We start from the raw sequence: 12,026 nt of genomic DNA, 5'->3' as shown, positions 1-12,026 counted from the left end.
AGGTCGAGTGTTTATTCACTCGCCATCGCACGAGAAAATAGGCAATAATAGGGATGCCTAGTCCCAAACTGCAAAAATGAAAAAGAGTTCATCTCTTAAATAATCAAACAAAAACTCCCAATGGAGTCAAAACCTTTACTTTTACTGCTTGGAACCGCCACTAGCGTGCTTAGCATGGAAGATGTTGATAACTGATGGTCGTGAAGTGAATAAGAAGGGTGCATGTCTCAAAATATCATTTACCTCTATTTTAAAAACTGAGCTCTGGCACCTTTGCAAATCACTGCTTCCCTCTGTGAAGGGACTTTCTATTTACTTTTATGTTGTGTCACCACCTTCTAAAACAAGCGCCAGAAACTGAGTAGAGCATAGCTGTCATGATTTATGCATTGTGTGTAGCTAATGTTGGGTGCTTCATGACTGGATCTTTTGTACCATGAATTACATTGTTTAGTCATTGCTTGAACTTTGGAGGTGCTCTGCATTTATGTTTTGCGGTCTCAGAAAGGGCTAGCGAGATACCACTATTGTCATATTATATCATGGCTGTTTTGACAACGTGTTGCTGTTTGAGATCTCTTATTATCACTCGCTAGCTGATTATGTCATTGATATGAGTCATTATAATCTTTAAGAGCTATTGTCGACATGGTTAGTTATAATGCTGGCTGAAAACCTGGGTGTTGTTTAAGCTTAATTATGCAAACAAGAGCAAAAGAGTTCGTAAAAGTTTTTCTTTCTACTTTCAGTTTATCAACGGAATTGCTTGAGGACAAGCAAAGGTTTAAGCTTGGGGGAGTTGATACATCTCCAACGTATCTACTTTTTGTCACGCTTTTCCTCTTGTTTTGGACTCTAATTTGCATGATTTGAATGAAACTAACCCCGGACTGACGCTGTTTTCAGCAGAACTACCATGGTGTTGTTTTTGTGCAGAAATAAAAGTTCTCGGAATGGAACAAAACTTTGCGACGACTTTTTATACCACAGCAGATCTGGAGTCTGTTTGGGGCTCCGGAGAGGGGGATCTTCGTTCTTCATCATCACCAACCAATCTCCATCGCCAATTCCATGATGCTCCCCACCAGGAGTGAGTAGTTCCTTCGTAGGCTCGCTGGTCGGTGAGGAGTTGGATGAGATTCATCATGTAATCAAATTAGTTTTATTAGGGCCCGATCCTAGTATCCACTATGTTCTTAGATTGATGTTGCTATGACTTTGCTATGCTTAATGCTTGCCACTTTGGGCCCGGGTGCCATGAACTCGGATCTGAACCGTTTATCAATTCATCATTATATCCATGTTTTAGATCCGATCTTGCAAGTTATAGTCACCTACTACGGTTATGATCCGACAACCCCGGAGTGAAAACAACCAGGCCCACTCTCGATGATGACCGTAGGATGAGGAGTTCATGTATTCACTATGTGTTAATGCTTTGTTCCGGTTCTCTATTAAAAGGAGGCCTTAATATCCCTTAGTTTCCAATATGGACCCCGCTGCCACGAGAGGGTACGACAAAAGATGTCATGCAAGTTCTTTTAATAAAGCACGTATGACTATTTACGGAATACATGCCTACATTATATCGATGAACTGGAGCTAGTGCCGTATCGCCCTAGGTTATAACTGTCACATGATGAATATCATCCAACAACTCACCGATCCAATGCCTACGAATTTATCCTATATTGTTGCTGCTAAGTTACTACTGCTATCATCACTGTTACACTTGCTACAAAATTACTGCTATCACTGTTACTGTTACCATTGCTGTTGTCACTACTATCAAACTACTTTTCTACTGATCACTTTGCTATAGATAATTAATCTCCAAGTGTGGTTGAATTGACAACTCAGCTGCTAATACCTTCAAATATTCTTCGGCTCCCCTTGTGTCGAATCTATAAATTTGGGTTGAATACTCTACCCTCGAAAACTGTTGCAATCCCCTATACTTGTCGGTTATCAATAGCATGCCAAGTTTCATGAATTTCAGACGAGTTTTGGATTTACTAGAATTTAAAAACCAAGTATCTCAATGTTTGCGGCTGAGTGACGGTTGCAGGGTGTTTGACATTCATTCCCATTTCTTGCATGGGACCTAAGCATGCAACCAAGGACACATATTTGAATTTTCAACCAATTTATATGCATTAGAGCATGTGCATGTAGTTCAAATTTGAATTATGCACATGAATGCATTGAAAACTCAGTTAATGCGTAAAAATGTCCAAACGAACCCCGAAAAATCCCAAAAATTGACACAACACTCCTGTTGTTCCATGTTGAAACGAGAAAACTTTTGAAAGCAATAAGAGGCAGTGGATATCGTTTCATCCCCAAAGGTGGGACGTTCCCTACCGAAACCATCAGGCTTATTGTGAGAAGCTCTGGTTTGTGAGAAGCATATCCCCAAACCGGCCCCAAAATGGACAAAAAAATTACCACGGCATGTTGATGCCGGTCCATGACAGCATGCCAAGTTTCATGAATTTCAGACGATTTTTGGATTTAATAGTATTTAAAAACCTGGTATCTCAATGTTTGCGGCCGAGTGATAGTGGCAGGGTGTTTGACATTCATTCCCATTTCTTGCACGGGACCTAAGCATGCAACCAAGGACACATATTTGAATTTTCAACCAGTTTATATGCATTAGAGCATGTGCATGTAGTTCAAATTTGAATTATGCACATGAATGCATTGAAAACTCGGTTAATGCATAAAAAAAGTCCAAACGAACCCCGAAAAATCCCAAAAATTGACACAACACTCCTGTTGTTATATGTTGACACTAGGAAAAAAATTGAAATCGAGAAGAGGCAACAGATATCGTTTCATCTAGAAAGGTGAAACGTTCCCTACCGGAACCATCACCCTTGCTGTGAGAAGCTCTGGTTTTGTGAGAAGCTTATACCCAAACCTGCCCCAAATGGGACAAAAAATATACCACGGCGTGTTGATGCCGCTCCATGATAGCATGGCAAGTTTCATGAATTTTGGACGACCTTTGGATTTACTAGAATTGCAAAAGCAAGTACATCAACGTTTGCCGGAGAGCCACGGTGCCATGGTGTTCGAAATTCATCCCCATTTCTTGCATGGGACATAAGCATAAATCCATGGACACATATATGATTTTACAACCCATGTTGGTGCACCGGAGCATGTGCATGTAGGTTAATTTTGAATTGTGCACCTGAAATGGCTAGAAAACCAATTTAATGTATAAAATGTCCAAACGAACCCTGAATAATTCCAATTCTTTTACGACACACATATAGTTGTGTGTTCACTACAGATAAAAGGTCTAGCAATTCAAACACTGTCGATTGCCGCAGTGACCCCATTATGTAATTCAAATCAAGATGAAAAATCACGTAGATCCCACACATTTTATTATCACCAACCGTGTGAGATGCAGCACAAAATATCCTGGAGCACCGTCGGTGTATAGTACGCCTATGGCTTACACGAGAAGGTGCGTCGGCTACAGTCCACAGCCGGCGTGTCAAGCACACTAGCTCGCTCCCCAAATATCATTTCACTGTTCAATCGTCGCCGGTGAAAGATGGGGACGTGGACCCACGTCGTGAGGGCAACTTCGGCGGCCCACTCCGGTGAGAGCGCGGCTGCAGCCGCCATGCGCGTGCTAACAAGGTGCATGAGCGCGGCCGCAATCTGCAACCGGGCGGCCAAGGCAGCCCAAACAGCCGCTGTTGCTTCTCAGGTGGCGGCAGCAACATCTGCCTTAGGGATAGCAACTAGCGAGAGCGGCACAACAGCTGTTCGTTCTGCAACGGCGGCCTTAGCCCTGATGGAGGCCACCCACGACCATGTCGAGGCCGCCCATGCCCACCTCGTGGCGGTCACCGCACAAATCGAACGAAGCTTCTCCGACAACGGTCGACAACCCACGGCCGAAGAGTTGGCAATCGCCGAGAGCGTTCGAGCAGCCGTCCGTTGCTCCGCCACATACCTTGCAACGACGGAGCCCGTCCAAGCCCAGATCGCAGTCACCGACACCCAACTCGTGGTGGCCTTTACCAAAGAGATGGCGGACGCTGATGGTGAGATGCTTGCCGAGTATGGTGTGATGGATGCCATGGAGCCCCTTCCCCAAGAGACCATCGGGCGCGAGCCGGACATGGAGATGGCAGCGGATATCGACGAGCACCAGTCTTAGTAGTACTCTTTGTTTTTTAGAGTAATGTTTAGGTCAGCTAGCTTTGTTTAATTGTTGAACTTGCTCGATTAAGAAGTGTGAGTGTGTTGTAGTCTCCATTGTGTACCCAAATTATGCAATGACTTGGATGACCACTGTAACCAAGGAAATTTGAACCAAAATTTTTGACGTTCAAACTCATCACACACGGGTTAAGCTATCTGAATCGTTTGTGATGTTCACATATCATACACGGTTCTGAATAAGGGACCGTGTCTGATGACATTTTGCGTGCCAGTTTTTTCGCTGAAACGATTCCAAATTTTCGGCTTCCACGGAAATATCTACCTCCCCACCCCCTTCCCCTTACCAAAAGCCACATTTCCCCTGTTTCCGCCTTTCCTTTCCAAGTTGAAACCTTCACTCCTTGCTTGTAGCGCCGCCTCCTTGCCGGTGACCCTCCTTCATGCTGCCCGACCTCGTTTATCCAGGCAGGTAATCCACACCCGACCCCCATCCTCCTCCTCCTTCCACATCCCACATGCCCCGACCACCGGCGTGACACCTTTCACCCAAATCACCGACCCCTCCACCAAATAAGCGCCGCCCTAAGCCATGGTGCACGCAGTATAGCCAGGAGCTCAAGGAGCATTTGGCACCGGAGAAGCAAACCGCGGCCGCATGCGCGGATGATGTCGCGATGGCTGCCATTCGTGCCGACCCCCAAATCTTGGAGGAGCACCTTGACATTTTCTAGCTACGCCGGTTAAGCATGCTCAGTTTACCCATTGCACGTGCCGCTCCTGCCTTTCCTTCACAAATTCTAGTGAATTGTGCTATCTAATTTTACCATGCAATCTGTTGCTCTAGTGTATATGTTCTATATGTTGTGCAGTGTGCTGCTCACTTATTAACTGTTTGGTTAATTAGTTGTCATCTTCAGTTAACTGTTTGGTTCAATTCTGCAAATGTGATGCCCAATTCTTCAGGCTGCAATTTTGTATTGTCTTCCATGTGAGAAATAAATCGAATTTATCTTTACAAAATACATGAGAGACGAATACAATTGCTATATTTCCAAGTTGTCAAGCATGCTTGGTTTGGTTATACATTGTGCAATGTGGTGCTCAGTTAACGTTTGGTTCATTTGTGTTGTGGTGTTTAGTTAACTATTTGGTTCAATTCTGCAATGCAATGTTCAATAGTTGTGGGTGCATTCTGTTATTGTATACCATGTGAGGAATAAATTGAAATTGGCTATAGTAAATACATGAGAAACAAATACAATTGCTATATTTCCAAGTTGTTAAGCATGCTTGGTTTGGTTAACTGTCAGATCTTCTATTAGGAGTATGTTATATTGTGCAATGTGGTGCTAAGTTAATGTTTGGTTCATTTGTTGTGGTGCTTAGTTAACTGCTTGGTTCAATTCTACAATGGATGTCCAATTGTCGTGGGTAGAATTTTGTATTGTTGTGCATGTGAGGAATAAATCGAATTTGGCTGCACTTAATACATGAGAAACATATACAAGTGCTATATTTCTACTTCTTAATCATGCTTGGTTTGGATAAATGGGTTTTCCATGTGGCTTGAATTAATTTGATGAATCTGCAATGTGCTTATTTTTCATCAACATATTTTACTGATAGCATGCGAACCCTTACTTAACCTGATGACTAACTACCTTATATGTGTTGCAGGGAAATAATGGGAAGCACTGAGGTTTGCAATCGAGGTTAGCACGTGCATGGTCCGTTGTCTAATAGCACATTATTGTGCAATTGTAGGAACCATTCTAATATTTAGGTTTTTAACAATTTGGTCTTGCACATGTAGGTCCTGCTGTCAGAGGTTTTGACCCACTGTTCGACCCTTTTTGCATATGGGGAAATGAGTTGTCCATGAATATCAATCAAGTCAATAAACTCAGAAAGATTGTTAGGATAAAGAAGTTAGCGACAAAAAACAACAAGATCTTTGTCTGCACAATGAAGAAGACATCAGTTCACTATAAGATGGTACTAACTATTATACCTTGCCTTTTTTATTCCTTTGCCCCATTTCCAATATAGAGAAGATATTTATGCACATCCTTGTTTTCAGGCATTTCCAAAGCAGTTCACTGATGATTACCTCTCAAACCACCTCTATGGTCAGGAGGCGAGGAAGATTTTCATACAACACCCATGGTTCAATATTGAAGTGTTCCTGAAGAGGACGAAGGACGGACGGTCAATCATCCACAGGCACTGGCCTAAAGTTGCAAAGACCTTCAACATGAATGAAGGCTCAATATTCGCCTTCCGCTTCAGCAGTTTTCCAGATGAGATGCATTTGTCTATATACCATCTATGATGCTAATTTCGAAAGGTTCTACATGTTGCATGTGAAACTTGGTGCTGGTGTAGTTGTGTAATGGGGTAGCTGAGTGCTGAAGCTATATCATGTTGTACTCTGATGTATTTCAATTATGAAATCCTGCTTCCTTAATATGAATGTCAATTAGATTAATAAATGGATTATTAATAATAGGGCAATTAGCATGCTAATGGCGAATTAGCCTGCTAATTGGGTTTTGCTATTATTGAGAAAATACCATGGGCAATGACCTCAGGCAACGCACACAGTTTCTAGGAATAAACCGTGTTGGATCAATGAACAATCACACACGACCTTCTCTTGAAAATTGTTTGTGTTAGGCCACCTTGCGCAAACGTTTACCACATAAAAACTGTGTGTGATGGACAGCCTTTGCCACACAGTTTCTTCTATGCAGCGTGTGTGATGTATTCAATAATGCAAATAATAAAGTTGTTAATATCGTGTGCAATGGCAACACTATCACAAATGATTTAACGGGGAAAATTGTGTGTGATGTACCTGTGAACGGAAACGTTTTCCTTGGAGCGACTGTGTAGGATGTACATATGAAATGGAAACGTTTAGTGGGACTAACTGTGTGGGATGTACTTGCGACCGGAAACAATTTCGCCTGTATAATTGTATTTTTAGCTCTATTGTACGTATTTCCGTATTTGAGCGCTAGCCTGTCGCACACGACTTCATTTTGCCGAGCGTGTGTGCCAGGAGGGCATATCCCTGATGGTTTCTGGGTCGTGTGGAAGGACCCCCCCTATCGCCGTCACTCACTAGGCGACGGTTCCAAATGCCGTCGTGGAAAGGGGTTAAAAACCGTTTGTATAGCACCCATGCGTACCAGTGTTGCGAGAATAAAACTACGAATAAATTGCAAGGTAATAAAAGTGGATAGCTTTTGTCAACAATAAAGTCATTTGTCCCTAGGTAATCGATAACAAGTATCGGTAATCATTCTTCTAATTTTATATGAGGGAGAGACATGAGCTAACATACTTTCTCTACTTGGATCATATGCACTTATGGTTGAACCCCTAGCAAGCATCCGCAACTACTAACGATCATTAAGGTCGTGAAACCCAACCATAGCATTAAGTATCAAGTCCCCTTTTATTCCCATATGCCATAACCCACTTATCCGCGTTTAGGCTGCTGTCACCCCCGCAATACCGATGATAAGCAAACCATGAACATATTGCAACACCCTACAGCGGGGGCTGATACGTCTCCAACGTATCTATAATTTTTGATTGTTCCATGCTATTATATTATCTATTTTGGATGTTTTATATGCATTAATATGCTATTTTATATGATTTTTGGGACTAACCTATTAACCTAGAGCCCAGTGCCAGTTTTTTCCCCTTGTTTTAGAGTTTTGCAGAAAAGGAATACCAAACGGAGTCCAGACGGAATAAAAATTTCGCGATGATTTTCTTGGACCAGAAGACATCCAGAGGACTTGGAGTGCAAGTCAGAGAAGCCACAAGGTGGCCACAAGGATGGAGGGTGCGTTCCCCACCCTTGTGGGCTCCTCGTGACTCCACCGACCTATTTCTTCCGCCTATATATTCTCATATATCCCAAAACCAACAGAGGGAGCCACGAAAACACTTTTCCACCGCCACAACCTTCTGTACCCGTGAGATCCCATCTAGGGGCCCTTTCTGGCGTCCTGTCGGAGGGGGATTCGATCACGGAGGGCTTCTACATCAATACCATTGCCCTTCCGATGAAGCATGAGTAGTTTACCTCAGACCTACGGGTCCATAGCTAGTAGCTATATGGCTTCTTCTCTCTCTTTGATTCTCAATACCATGTTCTCCTCGATGTTCTTGGAGATCTATTCGATGTAATACTTTTTTGCGGTGTGTTTGCCGAGATCCGATGAATTGTGGATTTATGATCAAGCTTATCTATGAATATTATTTGAATCTTCTCTGAATTCTTATATGCATGATTTGATATCTTTGCAAGTCTCTTCAAACCGTCGATTTGGTTTGGCTAACTAGATTGGTTTTTCTTGCAATGGAAGAAGTGCTTAGCTTTGGGTTCAATCTTGCGGTGTCCTTTCCCAGTGACAGTAGGGGCAGCATTGTATTGTTGTTGGGGAATGTAGCATGCAATTCCAAAAATTTCATACGCTCACGCAAGATCTATCTAGGAGATTCATAGCAACGAGAGGGGGAGAGTGTGTCCACGTACCCTCGTAGACCGAAAGCGGAAGCGTTTGCTTAACGCGGTTGATGTAGTCAAACGTCTTCTCGATCCAACCGATCAAGCACCGAATGTACGACACCTCCGAGTTCTGCACACGTTCAGCTCGATGACGTCCCTCGAGCTCTTGATCCAGTAAGTTTTGAGGGAGAGTTCCGTCAGCACAACGGCGTGGTGATGGTGATGGTGAAGTGATCCGCACAGGGCTTTGCCTAAGCACTACGTGAATATGACTGGAGGCGTAAACTGTGGAGGGGGGCGCTGCACACGGCTTGGAACAATTGATGTGTGTTCTAGGTGCCCCCTCCCCACGTATATAAAGGAGGGAAAGGGAGGAGGCCGGCCCTAGGCGCGTCCCAAGTAGGAGGAGTCCTACTTGGGCTCCTAGTAGGATTCAGCCCCCCTTCCTTTTACCGGAGGGGGCAAGGGGGAAGGAGAGAGAGAGGAAGAAGGAAAGGGGGGCGCCGCCCCCTCCCCTAGTCCAATTCGGACTCATCCCTTGTGGGGGTGGCGCCACCCCTTTGTGGGCTGGTGTGCCTCCCTCATATGGCCCATATGGCCCATATCTTCCCCCGGGGGGTTCCGGTAACCCCCCGGTACTCCGATATGTACCCGATACAATCCAAAACACTTCTGGTGTCCGAATACTATCATCCAATATATCAATAATTACCTCTCGACCATTTCGAGACTCCTTGTCATGCCCATGATCTCATCCGGGACTCCGAACAACATTTAGTCACCAAATCACATAACTCATATAATACAAATCGTCATCTAACGTTAAGCGTGCAGACCCTACGGGTTCGAGAACTATGTAGACATGACCGAGACACATCTCCGGTCAATAACCAATAGCGGAACCTAGATGCTCATATTGGTTCCTACATATTCTATGAAGATCTTTATCGGTCAAACCGTAATGACAACATACGTCATTCCCTTTGTCATCGGTATGTTACTTGCCCGAGATTCGATCGTCGGTATCTTCATACCTAGTTCAAGCTCGTTACCGGCAAGTCTCTTTCCTCGTTCGGTAATGCATCATCCCGCAACTAACTCATTAGTCACATTGCTTGCAAGGCTTATCATGATGTGAGTTACCGAGAGGGCCCAGAGATACCTATCTGATACTCGGAGTGACAAATCCTAATCTCAATCTATGCCAACCCAACAAACATCTTCGGAGATACCTGTAGAGCATCTTTATAATCACCCAGTTACGTTGTGACGTTTGATAGCACACAAGATTTTCCTCCGGTATCCGGGAGTTGCATAATCTCATAGTCAAAGGAATATGTATAAGTCATGAAGAAAGCAATAGCAATAAAACTTAACGATCAATATGCTAAGCTAACGGATGGGTCTTTTCCATCACATACTTCTCCTAATGATGTGGTCCCGTTCATCAAATGACAACTCATGTCTATGGTTAGGAAACTTAACAATCTTTGATTAACGAGCTAGTCTAGTAGAGGTTTACTAGGGACACTGTGTTTTGTCTATGTATCCACACATGTATCAAGTTTCCAATTAATACAATTCTAGCATGAATAATAAATATTTATCATGATATAAGGAAATATAAATAGCAACTTTATTATTGCCTCTAGGGCATATTTCCTTCAGTCTCCCACTTGCACTAGAGTCAGTAATCTAGATTACATTGTGATGATTCTAACACCCATGGAGTCTTGGTGCTGATCATGTTTTGCGCATGGAAGAGGCTTAGTCAACGGGTCTGCCACATTCAGATCCGTATGTATTTTGCAAATCTCTATGTCTCCCTCCTTGACTTGATCACAGATGGAGATGAAGCATCTCTTCATGTGTTTGGTTCTCTTGTGACATCTGGATTCCTTCACGGCAATTGCTCCAGTATTGTCACAAAATATTTTCATTGGACTTGATGCACTTGGTATTACACCTAGATCGGATATGAACTCCTTCATCCAGACTCCTTCATTCGCTGCTTCCGAAGCAGCTATGTACTCCGCTTCACACGTAGATCCCTCCACGACGCTTTGCTTGGAACTGCACCAACTGACAGCTCCACCATTCAATATAAATATGTATCTGGTTTGTGACTTAGAGTCATCCGGATCAATGTCAAAGCTAGCATCAACGTAACCATTTACGACGAGTTCTTTGTCACCTCCATAAACGAGAAACATATCCTTAGTCCTTTTCAGGTACTTCAGGATGTTCTTGACCACTATCCAGTGATCCACTCCTGTATTACTTTGGTACCTCCCTGCTAGACTTATAGAAAGGCGCACATCCGGTCTGGTACACAACATTGCATACATGATAGAACCTATGGCCAAGGCATAGGGAATGACTTTCATTTTCTCTCTATCTTCTGCAGTGGTCGGGCATTGAGTCTGACCCAACTTCACACCTTGTAACACGGGCAAACCCTTTCTTTGACTGATCCATTTTGAACTTCTTCAAAACTTTATCAAGGTATGTGCTTTGTGAAAGTCCAATTAAGCATCTTGATCTATCTCTACAGATTTTGATGCCCAATATATAAGCAGCTTCACCGAGGTCTTTCATTGAAAAACTCTTATTCAAGTATCCTTTTATGTTATCCAGAAATTCTATATCATTTCCAATCAACAATATGTCATCCACATATAATATTAGAAATGCTACAGAGCTCCCACTCACTTTCTTATAAATACAGGCTTCTCCAAAATTCTGTATAAAACCATATGCTTGATCACCTCATCAAAGTGTATATTCCAACTCCGAGATGCTTGCACCAGTCCATAAATGGATCACTGGAGCTTGCACACTTGTTAGCACCTTTAGGATCGACAAAACCTTTTGGTTGCATCATATACAACTCTTCTTTAAGATATCCATTAAGGAATGCAGTTTTGACCTCCATTTGCCAGCTTTCATAATCATAAAATGCGGCAATTGCTAACATGATTCGGACAGACTTAAGCATCGCTACGGGTGAGAAAGTCTCCTCGTAGTCAACTCCTTGAACTTGTCGAAAACCTTTCGCAACAAGTCGAGCTTTGTAGACAGTAACATCATGATACGTCCATTTTGCATCATGCATTTATATCGATATTTATTGCATTATGGGTTGTTATTACACATTATGTCACAATACTTATGCCTATTCTCTCTTATTTTACAAGGTTTACATAAGGAGGGAGAATGCCGACAGCTGGAATTCTAGGCTGGAAAAGGAGCAAATATTAGAGACCTATTTTGCACAACTCCAAAAGTCCTGAAACTCCAC

This window comes from Aegilops tauschii, chromosome 3 (assembly GCF_002575655.3).
Source record: "Aegilops tauschii subsp. strangulata cultivar AL8/78 chromosome 3, Aet v6.0, whole genome shotgun sequence".
In the NCBI taxonomy this organism is placed as follows: Eukaryota; Viridiplantae; Streptophyta; class Magnoliopsida; order Poales; family Poaceae; genus Aegilops; species Aegilops tauschii.
This window is presented reverse-complemented; position numbering follows the sequence as displayed.